The following is a 12608-nucleotide window of genomic DNA, read 5'->3' on the forward strand; positions in this document are numbered from 1 at the left end:
GACGATGCTTCGCCGTTTCTTTCATTTTCATGGGTGAGAGGGGGAAAGAAGCAAGAAAACACACACACACACACACACACACGGAATTTCCAAAAATCTAGGCCGACGTACTTGTCAAGTCCCTGTCCTTGAAAGCAGATGGACAGCAACACAAGATGTACATTTCAGAGGCAGAGCACAACAAGGTGTCTTACACAACCCATGAAAATCAAAGGTTCCCCAGCTCTCTGCCCTGGCGAGGCAGATGGGCCTCCTGGTTTTGGCTGAGAGCATCCAAACGGGGCGAGACGGAGTAACGGAGTAAAGTCTTGGGTACCTAGAAGGAGAGAAATCTCCCCCTTGCCATTTTCTGTTCTGATCACACGATGGCAGCATCACGTTAAAGAAAGGTCCAAAGGAACGGGAACGGGTGAGTCTGTCTCAGCCTGTTGGCGACATGAAAAGGGAGAAAAAGAAAGAGAGAGAGAGAAGCGGGCAAAGGACCCAAAATGTGGTGGCCCTTGAAAAGGTAACAGATATATTTATTTCTGGATGAACTTTTCTGGATCAAAATCCACTTCCTCAGACCTAAGGAAGCTGTTTGTCTTTAATAATAACCATAATCAGCATGTGACGTCAAGTCCATTCTGACTTAGGGTGACCCTTTTCAAAGTTTTCTAGGTAACGAAGACTCAGAAGTGGCTTCCCATTCCCTTCCTCGCAGTGGTCCCCAACCTTGGGCCTCCAGATGTTCTTGGACTACAGCTCCCAGAAGCCTTCACCACTGCCTCTGCTGGACAGGATTTCTGGGAGTTGAAGTCCAAGAGCATCTGGAGGCCCAAGGCTGGGGCACCACTGCTCTAGGGGGAGCCCTGGGGCTGTGCAGCCGGCTCAAGGCCACCCAGGCTGGCTCTTCTCCAAAGTGAGGAATCAAACTCCCAATGTCGAAACCACTGCACTTTCCAGCCTGCATTAGTCTTTAAAGTGCTGCCATATTTGTCAGACGGTCCGGAGATGGATTCTTCCACTGTGTGCCTCCTGGGAGAAGAGCCAGCCTGGGTGGCCTTGGGCCGGCTGCACAGTCCCACAGCGCCCCTAGTGGAAGGGAATGGTAATACACTTCTGAGTACTCTCTACCTGGAAAACTCTGAAAAGGGTTACTATAAGTCAGAATTAACTTGACGGCACACAATTATTATTATTATGAATAGGAATCTGGCCATGATCTTTACATTGTCCAGAATCTTAACGATGCGCAAGTAAAGGTGCTACTGGAATGGAGATGGATATATTTTTTCCCCTCTCATTGGACTGCTCAGTCTTGGAAAGCCATGCTTTCCAAATGAAAACATTTTGGCATGTGCTTGACCTGCTCGCATGAATCATCTGGCAGATGTCTTCTGGGTGTGTTTGCCCCTCTCCATGCCAACCCTCCTTGTATTTCTTGAGTGGCCTCATTCTCTCCCCGTCCCACCCATGGTGGAGATCTTTCGCCATTTATTCCCTAGTCCTGTGAAACAGTCACCTTTTTATCCATTGTGACAGTGATTTGGAAGGATCCCATTGAGTGAACCAAACCCTGACATGGCTCGCATGTGACGACCACCTTAAGAAGAAAGGGAATGGAGGGTAAACCTCCTTGCGATTTATGGGGGCGGGAACCCTTGTGTTTTGCACAAAACACATTGAAAATATATGGGGAAGTCGGTCCAGAAATGCGGAAAAATGGGCAAAGACCCTTGTCGTTTCACCCCAGAAGGGCGAAAACCTTTGAAATGTTTTGTATTCACCAAGGAGAACCCAAAGTTAGCTGGCAAGAATCTGAAAAAAAGGATCTGCTTTCTAGCAATCCCTGTTAAGGAGATAATTTAGGCAGAGGAATTCCTGCTGTATGTTTGTGTATGTATCAATGGGAGTTTGCCTTCTGACTTACACCAGGAGCCCCCACCCCATTTGACTGCACGTGGAATACAAGCCAAAGTGAACAGACCCGGACCACCCAGCTCAAGGATCTGATATGTAGCATATGTAATTTTTGGCAAGGTTGGCCACATCCGGCCAACTCCAGTTGAGTGAGCTTCTAGAGCAGAAGGCCTCCTATTCTCCTCTTTATGGAGAAGCAATATTAGGTGGAACAAATGTTGAGTTTAACAGTTTGCCAGGCCACAGGGCACTGGCTGACCTCTTGAGAAATTGATCTGTTTTCTCCAAAGCTCTAAGCAGGGAGAAAAACCTCAGGGTGAGCAGAGCTGGAGGAAAAGAAAGTTCTATTTCACTGTATCTGGTGGCTTTCATGTCTTGACAAACAGACCTCTTTTGCCATTTGAGGGAGCACCATTTCTAGACTGGGAGATTTCATCTCTCACTCTGAACGGGGACCAGGTCTCACTGCAAAGGTGTTTTTATCTATGTTGTGCATGTTGATATTTGTTTATTGTGTAGTGTAGGAAATCCACACTGTCTGTCTCACCTTCTCACACATCCATACCCACACAGGATATTTTGCAATGTTACAGGACGGGTCACCTCCTGTGACATTCTCAAAAGCCCTGATCCTTCCTGAGCCACCATTTTGTTTCTTGCTTCACCATCTGAGGAAAAACCCAAGGTAGATCCTTCAAACCTGAAGCCTGTCCATAATTCCTCTTGACCACTTTTGAGCTTTTAAAAAAAAGCAATTTCAGAATACTGTATTGCCTTTTGAGTTTTTCAGAATGGAAATGACCTTTCTACACATGAATTCCCCCCCCCCCCATTTTTTTTGCTGAGACAGATTTTGCAAGACACATCAGTGGAGAGACCAGCAAAAAAAGGGGGGGGCCTTCCTTTCTGTGAAACACACTTATGAGGAGGTGGAGACCGACGATTTGCACAGAATTCCGGCACGTTCATAAATGTGCTCAACCTTCCCCTGCTTGCAATTATTTTTTTCCTAAACAAAGCATTCATTCATTCATTCATCTCCTTCACACAACACACACACACACCTCTCTTTTCCCCTCCCCTCCCTCCCCCCCAAAATACAACTCCAGCAAGCAAAGCTGATTTATGCCAAAATTGTAGGCTTCTTACACAACACCACAGTAAGCTGTTTAGTTTCAAGAAACACACATTATATAAAGACCCCAGCCAGACAGAAAGCTCTTTTTGTTCGTAGTATGGAGGCGACAATGCATTTCAGAGTCCTCTGTGTGTATGTGTGTGTTGCAGGAAAAAAAAGGCCTACTGTATAAATAAGATGCTAATGAAGAATGAGTGGGGTGAATAGCAGCCACTTCCATAAGAAACTAACACCATATTGTTGGCTTTTTTAAAAAAAGACACTGTTTCTGTCGAAGCATACTTCTGATTTACACCTAGCTTTTCTTTTCAGTAGCTGTGAAAACCACTCATGGGTATGCTCCCCTGAAACCTCGACAATGCGGGTGCTCAAAGAACCGCTGCCGTTTTCTTCCGAACCTGCAACCGGAGCCGACAGGCTGATGGGGGAGCCCGGAGGTTCAATGGCAAAACATCTCAGCTAAGCTTGAAGGGAGAGAAGGGGCAGGAGGAGCCAGCCTTGGCAAATCAAGAAGGCAGCTTCGGTTCCTACACAACAGTGCGGGCTGCGACTCTTGATGCCCGGCTCTCTCGGTAACTATCAAACTCAGGAAAGGTCATGGTTTACAGAGGTGGTTTGTCCCTGAAGATCCGAGCTGCTAGCTCACAGGTAAGTAAGTGTCTGTCTCTCCCTCCCTCCTGGTTCGGCTTGGTTTGCTGTTGTTTCGCTCACATCTTTTTTTTTTTTTTTAAAAAAGGTATTGCTTCATGGGAGAAAGATGGTATTTCTAGCGTCGACATGTATACTGTGATAAATGTGTTTTCTCTTTCCAAACTATAGGTTTCTAAATTCTTTCCTTTTTAAAGCGCCATCAGTGGGGCTCCCCACACTCCCTGATATGTGGGGGAAAGGGTGTGCATGTTTGGGTCAAAAAAGTATGCATGCCGAATACAGTTATAAATAGGTGACTGCTAGTGATGATGAAAGTAGGGTGGCTGTAAATCTTACTTTATAGAGGTCTCTCCTGATTATAAAGCCATCTTTTTAAAAACAGAATTCCCCCTCCCCAATTCAAGCCCAGTTTAAGGATCAAGAATACTAAGGGCCTCACTAGAAGAGATGCTGATTCCGTATCTATAAGCAGTGCACCTTTAAAAGGGAAAAATGGTCTGCTCCTTCAAACACAAAATTGTGCAAGTCCTCATTTGGCATATATTACTTGCATTGCAATGGATCCAGTAGAAAGTACTAGAGCTTTGTATACATGGCTGGTTCCTTAAGACTGAAATATTTGCATGTAAAGAGGAAGAAATACGTATTTGCTTTAATATGTGAGCTGGCTTTTAGAAACCAAGAGAGTAGAGTTATTGCAGTTGGTTGCTCAACCACAGTGAATACATGAGTTTTCATGGTGACCTGGCTGCAGGGTATCCCAGGATGTTAATATATTGTCAAAATAATATTAAGAGATTTTTGAGTGTTGCATCAAGAGAGATAAATCCATGCCATACTCATTTGGTTCAGGACAGCTTCTATTTTTCTGGCACTAGAAAAGCCAGCTCCCCGTACGATGCATGAAGGAACACAGGTCAGGCAGCAGAGAGAACTTACGTTTATATCCACAGGTCCTATTTCTAAATTAGCCAGTCCAGGGAAAGGAGGGGAAAGAAAAAGGTCTTAGGCGTTACTGTATAAACTGCTCAGTGGAAATTTCTGCTCAACACACAGCAGCGGTCAGAAAAAAGGGGGAAAAAAGCAGCAAAGCAAAACATTCGGCCTGGATTAGAAACCAGACTTGGGGGGGGGCAGAGGGGTGGATAAAATGCATTAGAACCCTGCTAAATGGCTGCAAAGTAAGCTTTAAGCTCAAAAGAAGGCATTCCATTCAGATTATAGCAGCTACTTTTAACAGATTTTTCTGAAAAGCGGTTGTTATTTACTCTCCAAAGTCCCCCCCCCCAAAAAAAGGCATTTGTTACCCTTATGGTTACCATTGTTGTTTTAAAAATGTAACCGTTCATTTTCATCTTTTTCACACTGTTTTCAAAATCTCCAACCATCGTAGCTGCTCTTATTTCCCCTGCAAGTTGGAAAGAAAACTATTTTCAATGGCAAGTAAATAACAAAGAAGAGGGGGAAAAAAACCCGTTCAACTTCAGCCCTCCGGAGCTGAAATACTGGGACATTAGTAATGTGGTCCTACCTTATAGGACTGTTGTAGAAGTTTCAGGGATGTGCACGGGAAACTTGGAATGCCTAGAATTCTTCTATATTCAAGGTTTTCCTTGTTCTAATAATAATAGTGACATCATTACTTGTTATGGTTAAAGGGCTGCTATCATTCTTACTGCCATGGACTTGAGTGGAGCATGGAAATGCCTTCTTTACTATGGGAATAATCTGCATTCTCTAGGGCCTTCTGTCCACAGCAGAGGGGTGACCATCCCTTAAGAGAAGGGTCTTAACCATACTTTGCCCATCCCATACAACTTAGGTGAAGGTTCCTCTTGACATTTAGTCCAGTCGTGTCCGACTCTAGGGCACGGTGCTCATCCCCATTTCCAAGCCGCAGAGCCAGAGTTTGTCTGTAGACTGTTTCCGTGGTCATGTGGCCTGCGCAATTAGACACAGAATGCCATTTACCTTCCCACCGAGGTGGTACCTCTTTATCTACTCGCATTTTTACATGCTTTCGAACGGCTAGGTTGGTGGGAGCTGGGACAAGCGACAGGAGCTCACTCCGTCCCGTGGATTCGATCTTATAATGGCTGATCTTCTGACCTTGCAGCACAGAGGCTTCTGCGGTTTAACCCGCAGCGCCACCGCGTCCCTTTTTCCCATACAACTTGTTGTTGTTGTTTAGTCATTTAGTCGTGTCCGACTCTTTGTGACCCCATGGGCCAGAGCACGCCAGGCCCTCCTGTCTTCCACTGCCTCCCGGAGTTTGGTCAAATTCATGTTGGTCGCTTCGATGACACTGTCCAACCATCTCATCCTCCGTCGTCCCCTTCTCCTCCTGCCTTCACATTTTCCTAACATCAACATCTTTATTTGGTCCTTTTCTCTTCTCTTTGCTCGGCGTAACAAGTAAACCTTGAGCCATCCTGCAGATTCTTCAGGCTTCGGTTATAATAAGAGTCAAGCTTCTCCAGCAGGGACAGAAGTCTCTGGCAGCATCTGGAGTGCTCCTTCTTTGCTTCCTCTGGGTTCTATCTCTCTCTATTCAGTTTTGCAAATCTGGAACCCCAGCTGTCCGTCTACGGGAGAAGGGGAAGCTCCTCCGATGAGCCACGGGGCATTCCAGGTGGGGATGTGGCATTAAGCCCCCTTGCCTTCGTAGGTAGCCATCCCTCTCCTGAGTTAATGCAATAGAACTCGTCTGGGATATAAATAGCTCTCCATTTTGCCATCCTTGGGTTGTTTAGTCTGAGCCTAAAAGGAGAGGATGGGAAATCCATTTGCACAGCCCGAGTCCCAAAGAGGGTGTGGTTGGAAAAGCCGAGTTGTTTTGCTCTCTTTTTTCTTTTTGCTAGAGAAAGACGGACTTTTTATAACCCAACCCTGAAGAATCTGGAGGGTGTCACAAGGTTTCGCTCGCTTTTGCGGAGCGAGGGAAGCAGGAGAGGAAAAAATGAACCTTTAGATGCAGTTTTATAGAATGGACAAAGTGTGCTTAGTGTTTTCTTTTTTAAAAAAAAAATAAGTGAAGGAGTTATAAGGGGTGGAGAGGTTTAACTGTTTCCTGAGCGAAACAATTCGGCCACAGAAATTTCTTCTTTGCAACCTGTGTTTGCAGGGGCTGCATTGGGATGTCGGCCAGGGCTGTGATGGCGTCAGAAACAAAATAAAAATAACATCTAGAGCCTGGAAAAAGTTGAGGTTTCTTTTTATATTCGGAGCATATCCAATATATGGCTAGTTTAGTCTTTGTATGGGAGAAAGAAATAACACAATCATTATGAAATACAGTACATATGAGGAGGTGGCACAGAAGGGAAATAGTGTGTGTGTGTGTGTGTGTTTGCACACAGCTACATGTGTGTGAGAGAGTGTGTGTTACCTCATCTCAGCTGGAATATGAGAGAGGTACTGATGGATGGATGGATGGATGGATGGATGGATGGATGGATGGATGGATGGATGGATGGATGGATGGATGGATGGATGGATGGATGGATGGATGGATGGACCATTGAAGATAGAAGATTTTTCTCTGAGTTAGAACATTTTTGTCCTATATCATTATGAGCAATGGACCCCAACCTTGGGTGCCCAGATGTTCTCGGACTGCAGTTCCCAGAAGCCTTCACCACTTTGCAGATCTGGCCAGGATTTCTGGGAGTTGTAGTCCAAGAACATCTGGGACCCCAGGTTGGGAACCCCTGCTCTGGTTTTATTTCCGGATCAATATATTTAGCAAATGAGCGATTTTAAGGCTTTAAATTCTTTTCTTTTTTTAATCTCAGTCTTCCAGGGCAAATTCCAGCACTGTGAAATTCACTGCCCATCCCCCCTCAACTCTAATCTTGTTGTTTCTGCCCTCCATTTTGGACCCTGTGCCATTCCCTCAGAAAGATATTCAGTGGAGAGACAAGCTTGTTCCTGACCAACAAAATGGTGGCCAGAGAGTCCCTGACAGTTTGGAGGTTCCTGCATTCAACGTCTGCCTCAGGAATCCCATAATGCTTTGGCACATTGGCTTTCGGGATCTGGGTCCGAACTTTAATTACCTGGTGGTCCACAAGGCCAGGTGTTTTCACCTGAAAAACCTGAAGATGGATTGTGGGCAAGAATGTTTCAACATTCTTGAGGTAAAAATTGAGGGCACGGATGCAAAAATAAAAAAAATTGACAAGTGCACATCAATGGCCACCTTCCAAAAATGTCCTAGAAGCAGGATGAATCCCAACAAAACCTTGGTCTGTGGGAAACTCTGAGGAGAAACGACCACAAAATGGCGGCCAGAAGGAGCAAGAGTTTGAAGGTAGCTCCAGTGGGTTTCCTTGCTCTGGAATTGGTGCTCCTAGGCTTGAAATTTGTCAAGACATCGAGCATCATGCAGATGAGTTTGCCCGTTGCATCTCTGCATGATTCGCTGGTCCGTCCTTTCCTTCTGTCCTGTTGGGTGGTCATTCTGCCCCATCTCTGCATCCCACATCTGCACCCCATCATTTGAAATACATGGATGAAGGAAGATCGCCCATCTTTGTTATGCTTCTGTGTGAGTCACGGCTCGCGTCTCTTTCCAGCTGGGAATCAAGCACAGAACAGTGACTTACACAGAAAGACAGCCGCGGCGAAGTCTCAAGATAGTTTGTACTCCGGCCGATGGTCTGTTGATTTAAAGATCAGCAAATCAGCCAGTCAGTCAGCCCCGTTATTGTGTCTTAGCCCCGAAAACATCCAACATAAACACATGGATCTTCCCTATTTCCAACCGCTTAATTTCCAAAAGGACATCAAACCAAAATATAAACCAAAATACTGCTGGTACACAAGGAAGATCAGAGATCTATCTGGACAGATCAAAGCTTACTTTCTGTAGAATTCTATAAACACAATAAAACCATTTACAATCCAAAGAATGAAGTAAGCCGATGGTTTATTTCAGGACAAAAAAAAAGTCCTACAAGATGTAGAAACCCTGAGATACATTTCTAAGCATTTGAATATTTGCACTTTTGGTTTTTAACTATAGGCAGGTCTGTATGTCAAACCCAAGCCCCCAAGCTGCAGCCTCGGTAGTACATCTGTGAAATGGGATCAAGCCGGACCTTGACCCTCGGAAGCATTGCAAAAAGCAGCCCCCTGCGTCCGATGCGCTGTGTAAACAGACCAGTCATAGTCGTTGGGAGATTTTGTGGGGGGACGGCAGAAGAACATGGAGGGTGGAGAGGGGGGGCAGAGGGTTTTTGTCACGCTGAAAAGCCTCCATCTGGAAATGCTCAAAAGGTAGGAGCCCCTGGTAAAACAGGAGACACTGAAAGGCGCATGATTCAAAACAGCTGAATAAATGACTAAGGCAGCAAAGATGATGGCATATATATATTTGCACGCTCCTCAACCACTGTCGTTTTACTGCTGTTAGTCTCTCAAAGATAGGATATTTTATCCAGAGCACACAAATATTCCCTTTTGGGTTAATATTTCCCCCGAATCCCCCCAGCCTGCCATGGTAGCTGAGGACGTCTGGGAATTGCAGTCCTTAAAAAAAAAAAAATCAAATTTTGAGGCACTGATTTTAATCAGTGGCTCTTTTTCAAAGACTGGGAAGTTTGTTATTTTCCCCTCTGAAAGCAAGTAGTTACACAGTTACTACTCCAAAGATCAAAAAAAAAAAAAGTTACCCTTGTCGTTTGCGGTGTTTGATAACTAACACTTTACTCTCAGGATTCAAAAGTAACAAAAACAGTTACTTTGTAGTTACTTTTAAAAAAACCCGGAATGCTGTCACTCACTGACTTGTGCCCACGGTCTAAAGGAGTGACCTTGTTCCCGCAACTGCAAAAGGAACTTAAAAGAGTTACAATGACTCAGCGAAAGTTGTTGTGGCTTGTCATGCTAGTCAGCAGTCCCTCGATTCTTGCAAAAGGGAATTAATCCCAAGAGACTCATTTTTTGCAACCCCTTCCAAACGACATGTCTCTTTCCTTGGCCTCCTTCGGGCCGCATCCTGTCCTTCGCCCAGTATACAAATTTCGTCCCCAAAAAAGAACAATCTCCCTGTTGTTCTTAATGCAACTGTCTTTAAAAGGCGTTTTTTGCTCAAGCTTTAAAACCAACACAGTGTGTTGAATTTCCCTCTCCTCCTCTCCCTCTACTTTCCCCCTCCTTGGGGGTGGGAGGGAGGGAATGGCACTAAATGAATCATTTCATTTTGACTTTGGGGGGGGGGGAAGAGTTTTAGGTGTTGGGCTGGAAGTGAACCACGCCATTACATAAACATGGGAGCCGTCCCTGAACCAATGAGAAGACAAGTACGGATGCGGCGCCGTTCGCTAAACAGTTGAACACTTTTTCCATGTGTGCGCAAAGAAAAGGCTTCTCCTAGCTGGGCCGCTCTTGCGCTCTCTCTCTCTCGCTCTCTCTGTTTTTCTTTTTCTTCTCTTCCCTGCCAGTTGTAGAAGTGAGTCAGTCGAAGCCGGGCGGCCAGAGTCAGATTCTTTTTTTTCTCCAAGTGGATTTTGTGGTACAGGAAACAGATTGATGGTACATTTGGTGGTGGGGATTTGGTGGAATCACACTTCCTTTTACCAAGCCAAGCGGGTGGCAGAGAGGATGCTGAACTGAAGCCATCCCGCTCAAGGAAACAAGGAAGACTGTTAGGTATAAAAGAAGCAGGGGAATGACTCCCCAGCAGGGGCTCTGTGAGCTGATTCTGGAGTCTTCCAAAAACTTTGGATTTACTGAATTTTAAGGTTCCCTCTTCGTGTTAAAAACAACAACTTTCAGCCCAGGGAAAGATGACCCGGCTGCATTTTTCCACTCTCATCGACTCCCGAAGCTGAAACGTAAAGATAGCATGGGCTTCTTGAGGATGGTAAGTGAATCGACAGAATATATGAATATATGCATGAAGTCTTCTGTGTGATGTTCTCATGGCTGTGATTTCCAGCCCAGTTATTGGAGCGAAGCACCCACTGCCTCTTGCAAGGCTTGAATATGTTGATGAATATTTTTAGCACAGAGTGTTTTTTTTTAAAGTTTCCTTTAATACTCTCTTTGGATGTCGAAAATGAAGGGATTTGACACAGGCAAGACAGTCTACTCGGGCAAATGCAAGACTTTGAACATGCATTTGGCAGAAACAAGCAAAAAGAGTGAGTAATTAGAGGCGTACTTGAAACGGGACTTTGGCTTCGGTGTGCCAGCTTAGCTTCTGCTCCAGCCTGATGTGGGTAAGGCTGTGTTTACAGAGCGGTTCAAATAAATAATAACACTAGAAAGAGGGGGGTGGGTGGGTGAGCTACTAACACAGACAAGGTGGAGAGCGGTCCCGATCCGGTGACAGCCAGCATTGTTTGGAGCTTCGCTGGATAATTATGCATGGGTTTCGTGGCGCTTATTTAGAAATCAGTATTATAATGCCAATGAGTAGGAATCTTCTTGGCTGTTTATAGGGGTGTAAGTGTAATGAGCAGCGAATGGCATCAACCGAATGAATCGCCATTTGAATTCGGCCTTGCGCGCCAGGTCGGATGGCTGGAACCCAACGAGGAATGCAAGCAGGGATCCCTTAAGTAGCAGCTCTGGATGGTTGTGATTTATCCTATTCCATTTACACTGGCGCAAATCACCCCTCGGATTCTGGCCACTGTGTTTTGAACTGCAGCCATAGAAGCGGTGTGCCTCCTCCATGGACTTTCCCAGGAATAACCCCTGGGGGGCATTTTCTAAGCCACCGCTCTCCAAATTTCATATGTTTTTCTTTAAAGTGGAACTGTTCGTTCCATGGCAGTGCTTCAAAACAGACCCCTATTAGCATCTCCCCACTAGCCTGGGTGAAATACTTTTGCTCCACTGGCCAGTTTAAAGGATTTGAAGGGGGAGCTGAATTTTCAAAGCTAGGCTTCTGTTTTCCTTGTCGAAGGACCAAAGTGCCCTCAAACCATTTGGTGGAAGAGGGGAAGGCCAAGACACCACCTAACACTTCAGCAGCTTTAAGAGTCCATGGGAGAGACACCATGGAAGTTGATTTCAGCACTGTAGATAGGGCAGAACCTCCTACAGTTGATCTTAGGGCCGTCGGAAAGCTTTGGGGTTGGGGGGTAAGGTTGCTTGCTCAGAACACATGGCTCTCTCTTCCAGTAGGATGCTTGGCCAAAGGGCTGGGGCCACCCGTTCCACATCACCCAGCATCTGCCACTGGAGATAACCGTGGCCTCACAGAAGAAGCCGGGGCCTGTGGAACTCAACTGCTGGAAGCAAAGTTTGAACGTCTGTCCCAGGTGGGATTTTGGAGCCTAAGATCTCCTCATCAGAAGCTACTAGGCTCCTTCAGGACTTTATGCATAATAATCAGCGAGGCTGACTCTAAAAGCGAAGAGATTTCACGGGAAGGATATAAGAGGATTTGAAACGATGCAGGTTACCGGGATAAGAAGCCAACTGCCTGCCTGAGACAGCTTAATGGTGATCATCTTTGGCAGCTAAAACCTCGCATAAAAATGAGATTCAGTTGACAACTTACGTTTAGGAAGATTGTCAGAAGTTTGGGGAGGGGGTGAGGGAAATGGAGATGAAACACACACACGTACAAATGAGGGTTCCAAATTTATCAGAGACCCAAAGGAGGAACATTTGAGTTAAGGAGCTTTGCCTCAGACGGGCACTTGGGTATCTACGACAGAAACTTCAAGAATACTTCCTGCCAAAGTCTTCCAGCTGAAATAACAAGAGCTCCCAACGATGGCGTCAATTCTTCGGACACGGCCCCAGACATTTTGAGGGGAGAAGAGGGGACACAACGTTCTCAGTCTGAGTAGGAGAAGAAACCCCCTCCTCTCCACCTACCACTGGCAATATTAAAAATTTTTGGGGGGGAGACTGGAAAACCCCAAAGGAGCATGGTTCCCTTCTTGCCACTTTT

This window comes from Pogona vitticeps, chromosome 12 (genome assembly GCF_051106095.1).
Source record: "Pogona vitticeps strain Pit_001003342236 chromosome 12, PviZW2.1, whole genome shotgun sequence".
In the NCBI taxonomy this organism is placed as follows: domain Eukaryota; kingdom Metazoa; phylum Chordata; class Lepidosauria; order Squamata; family Agamidae; genus Pogona; species Pogona vitticeps.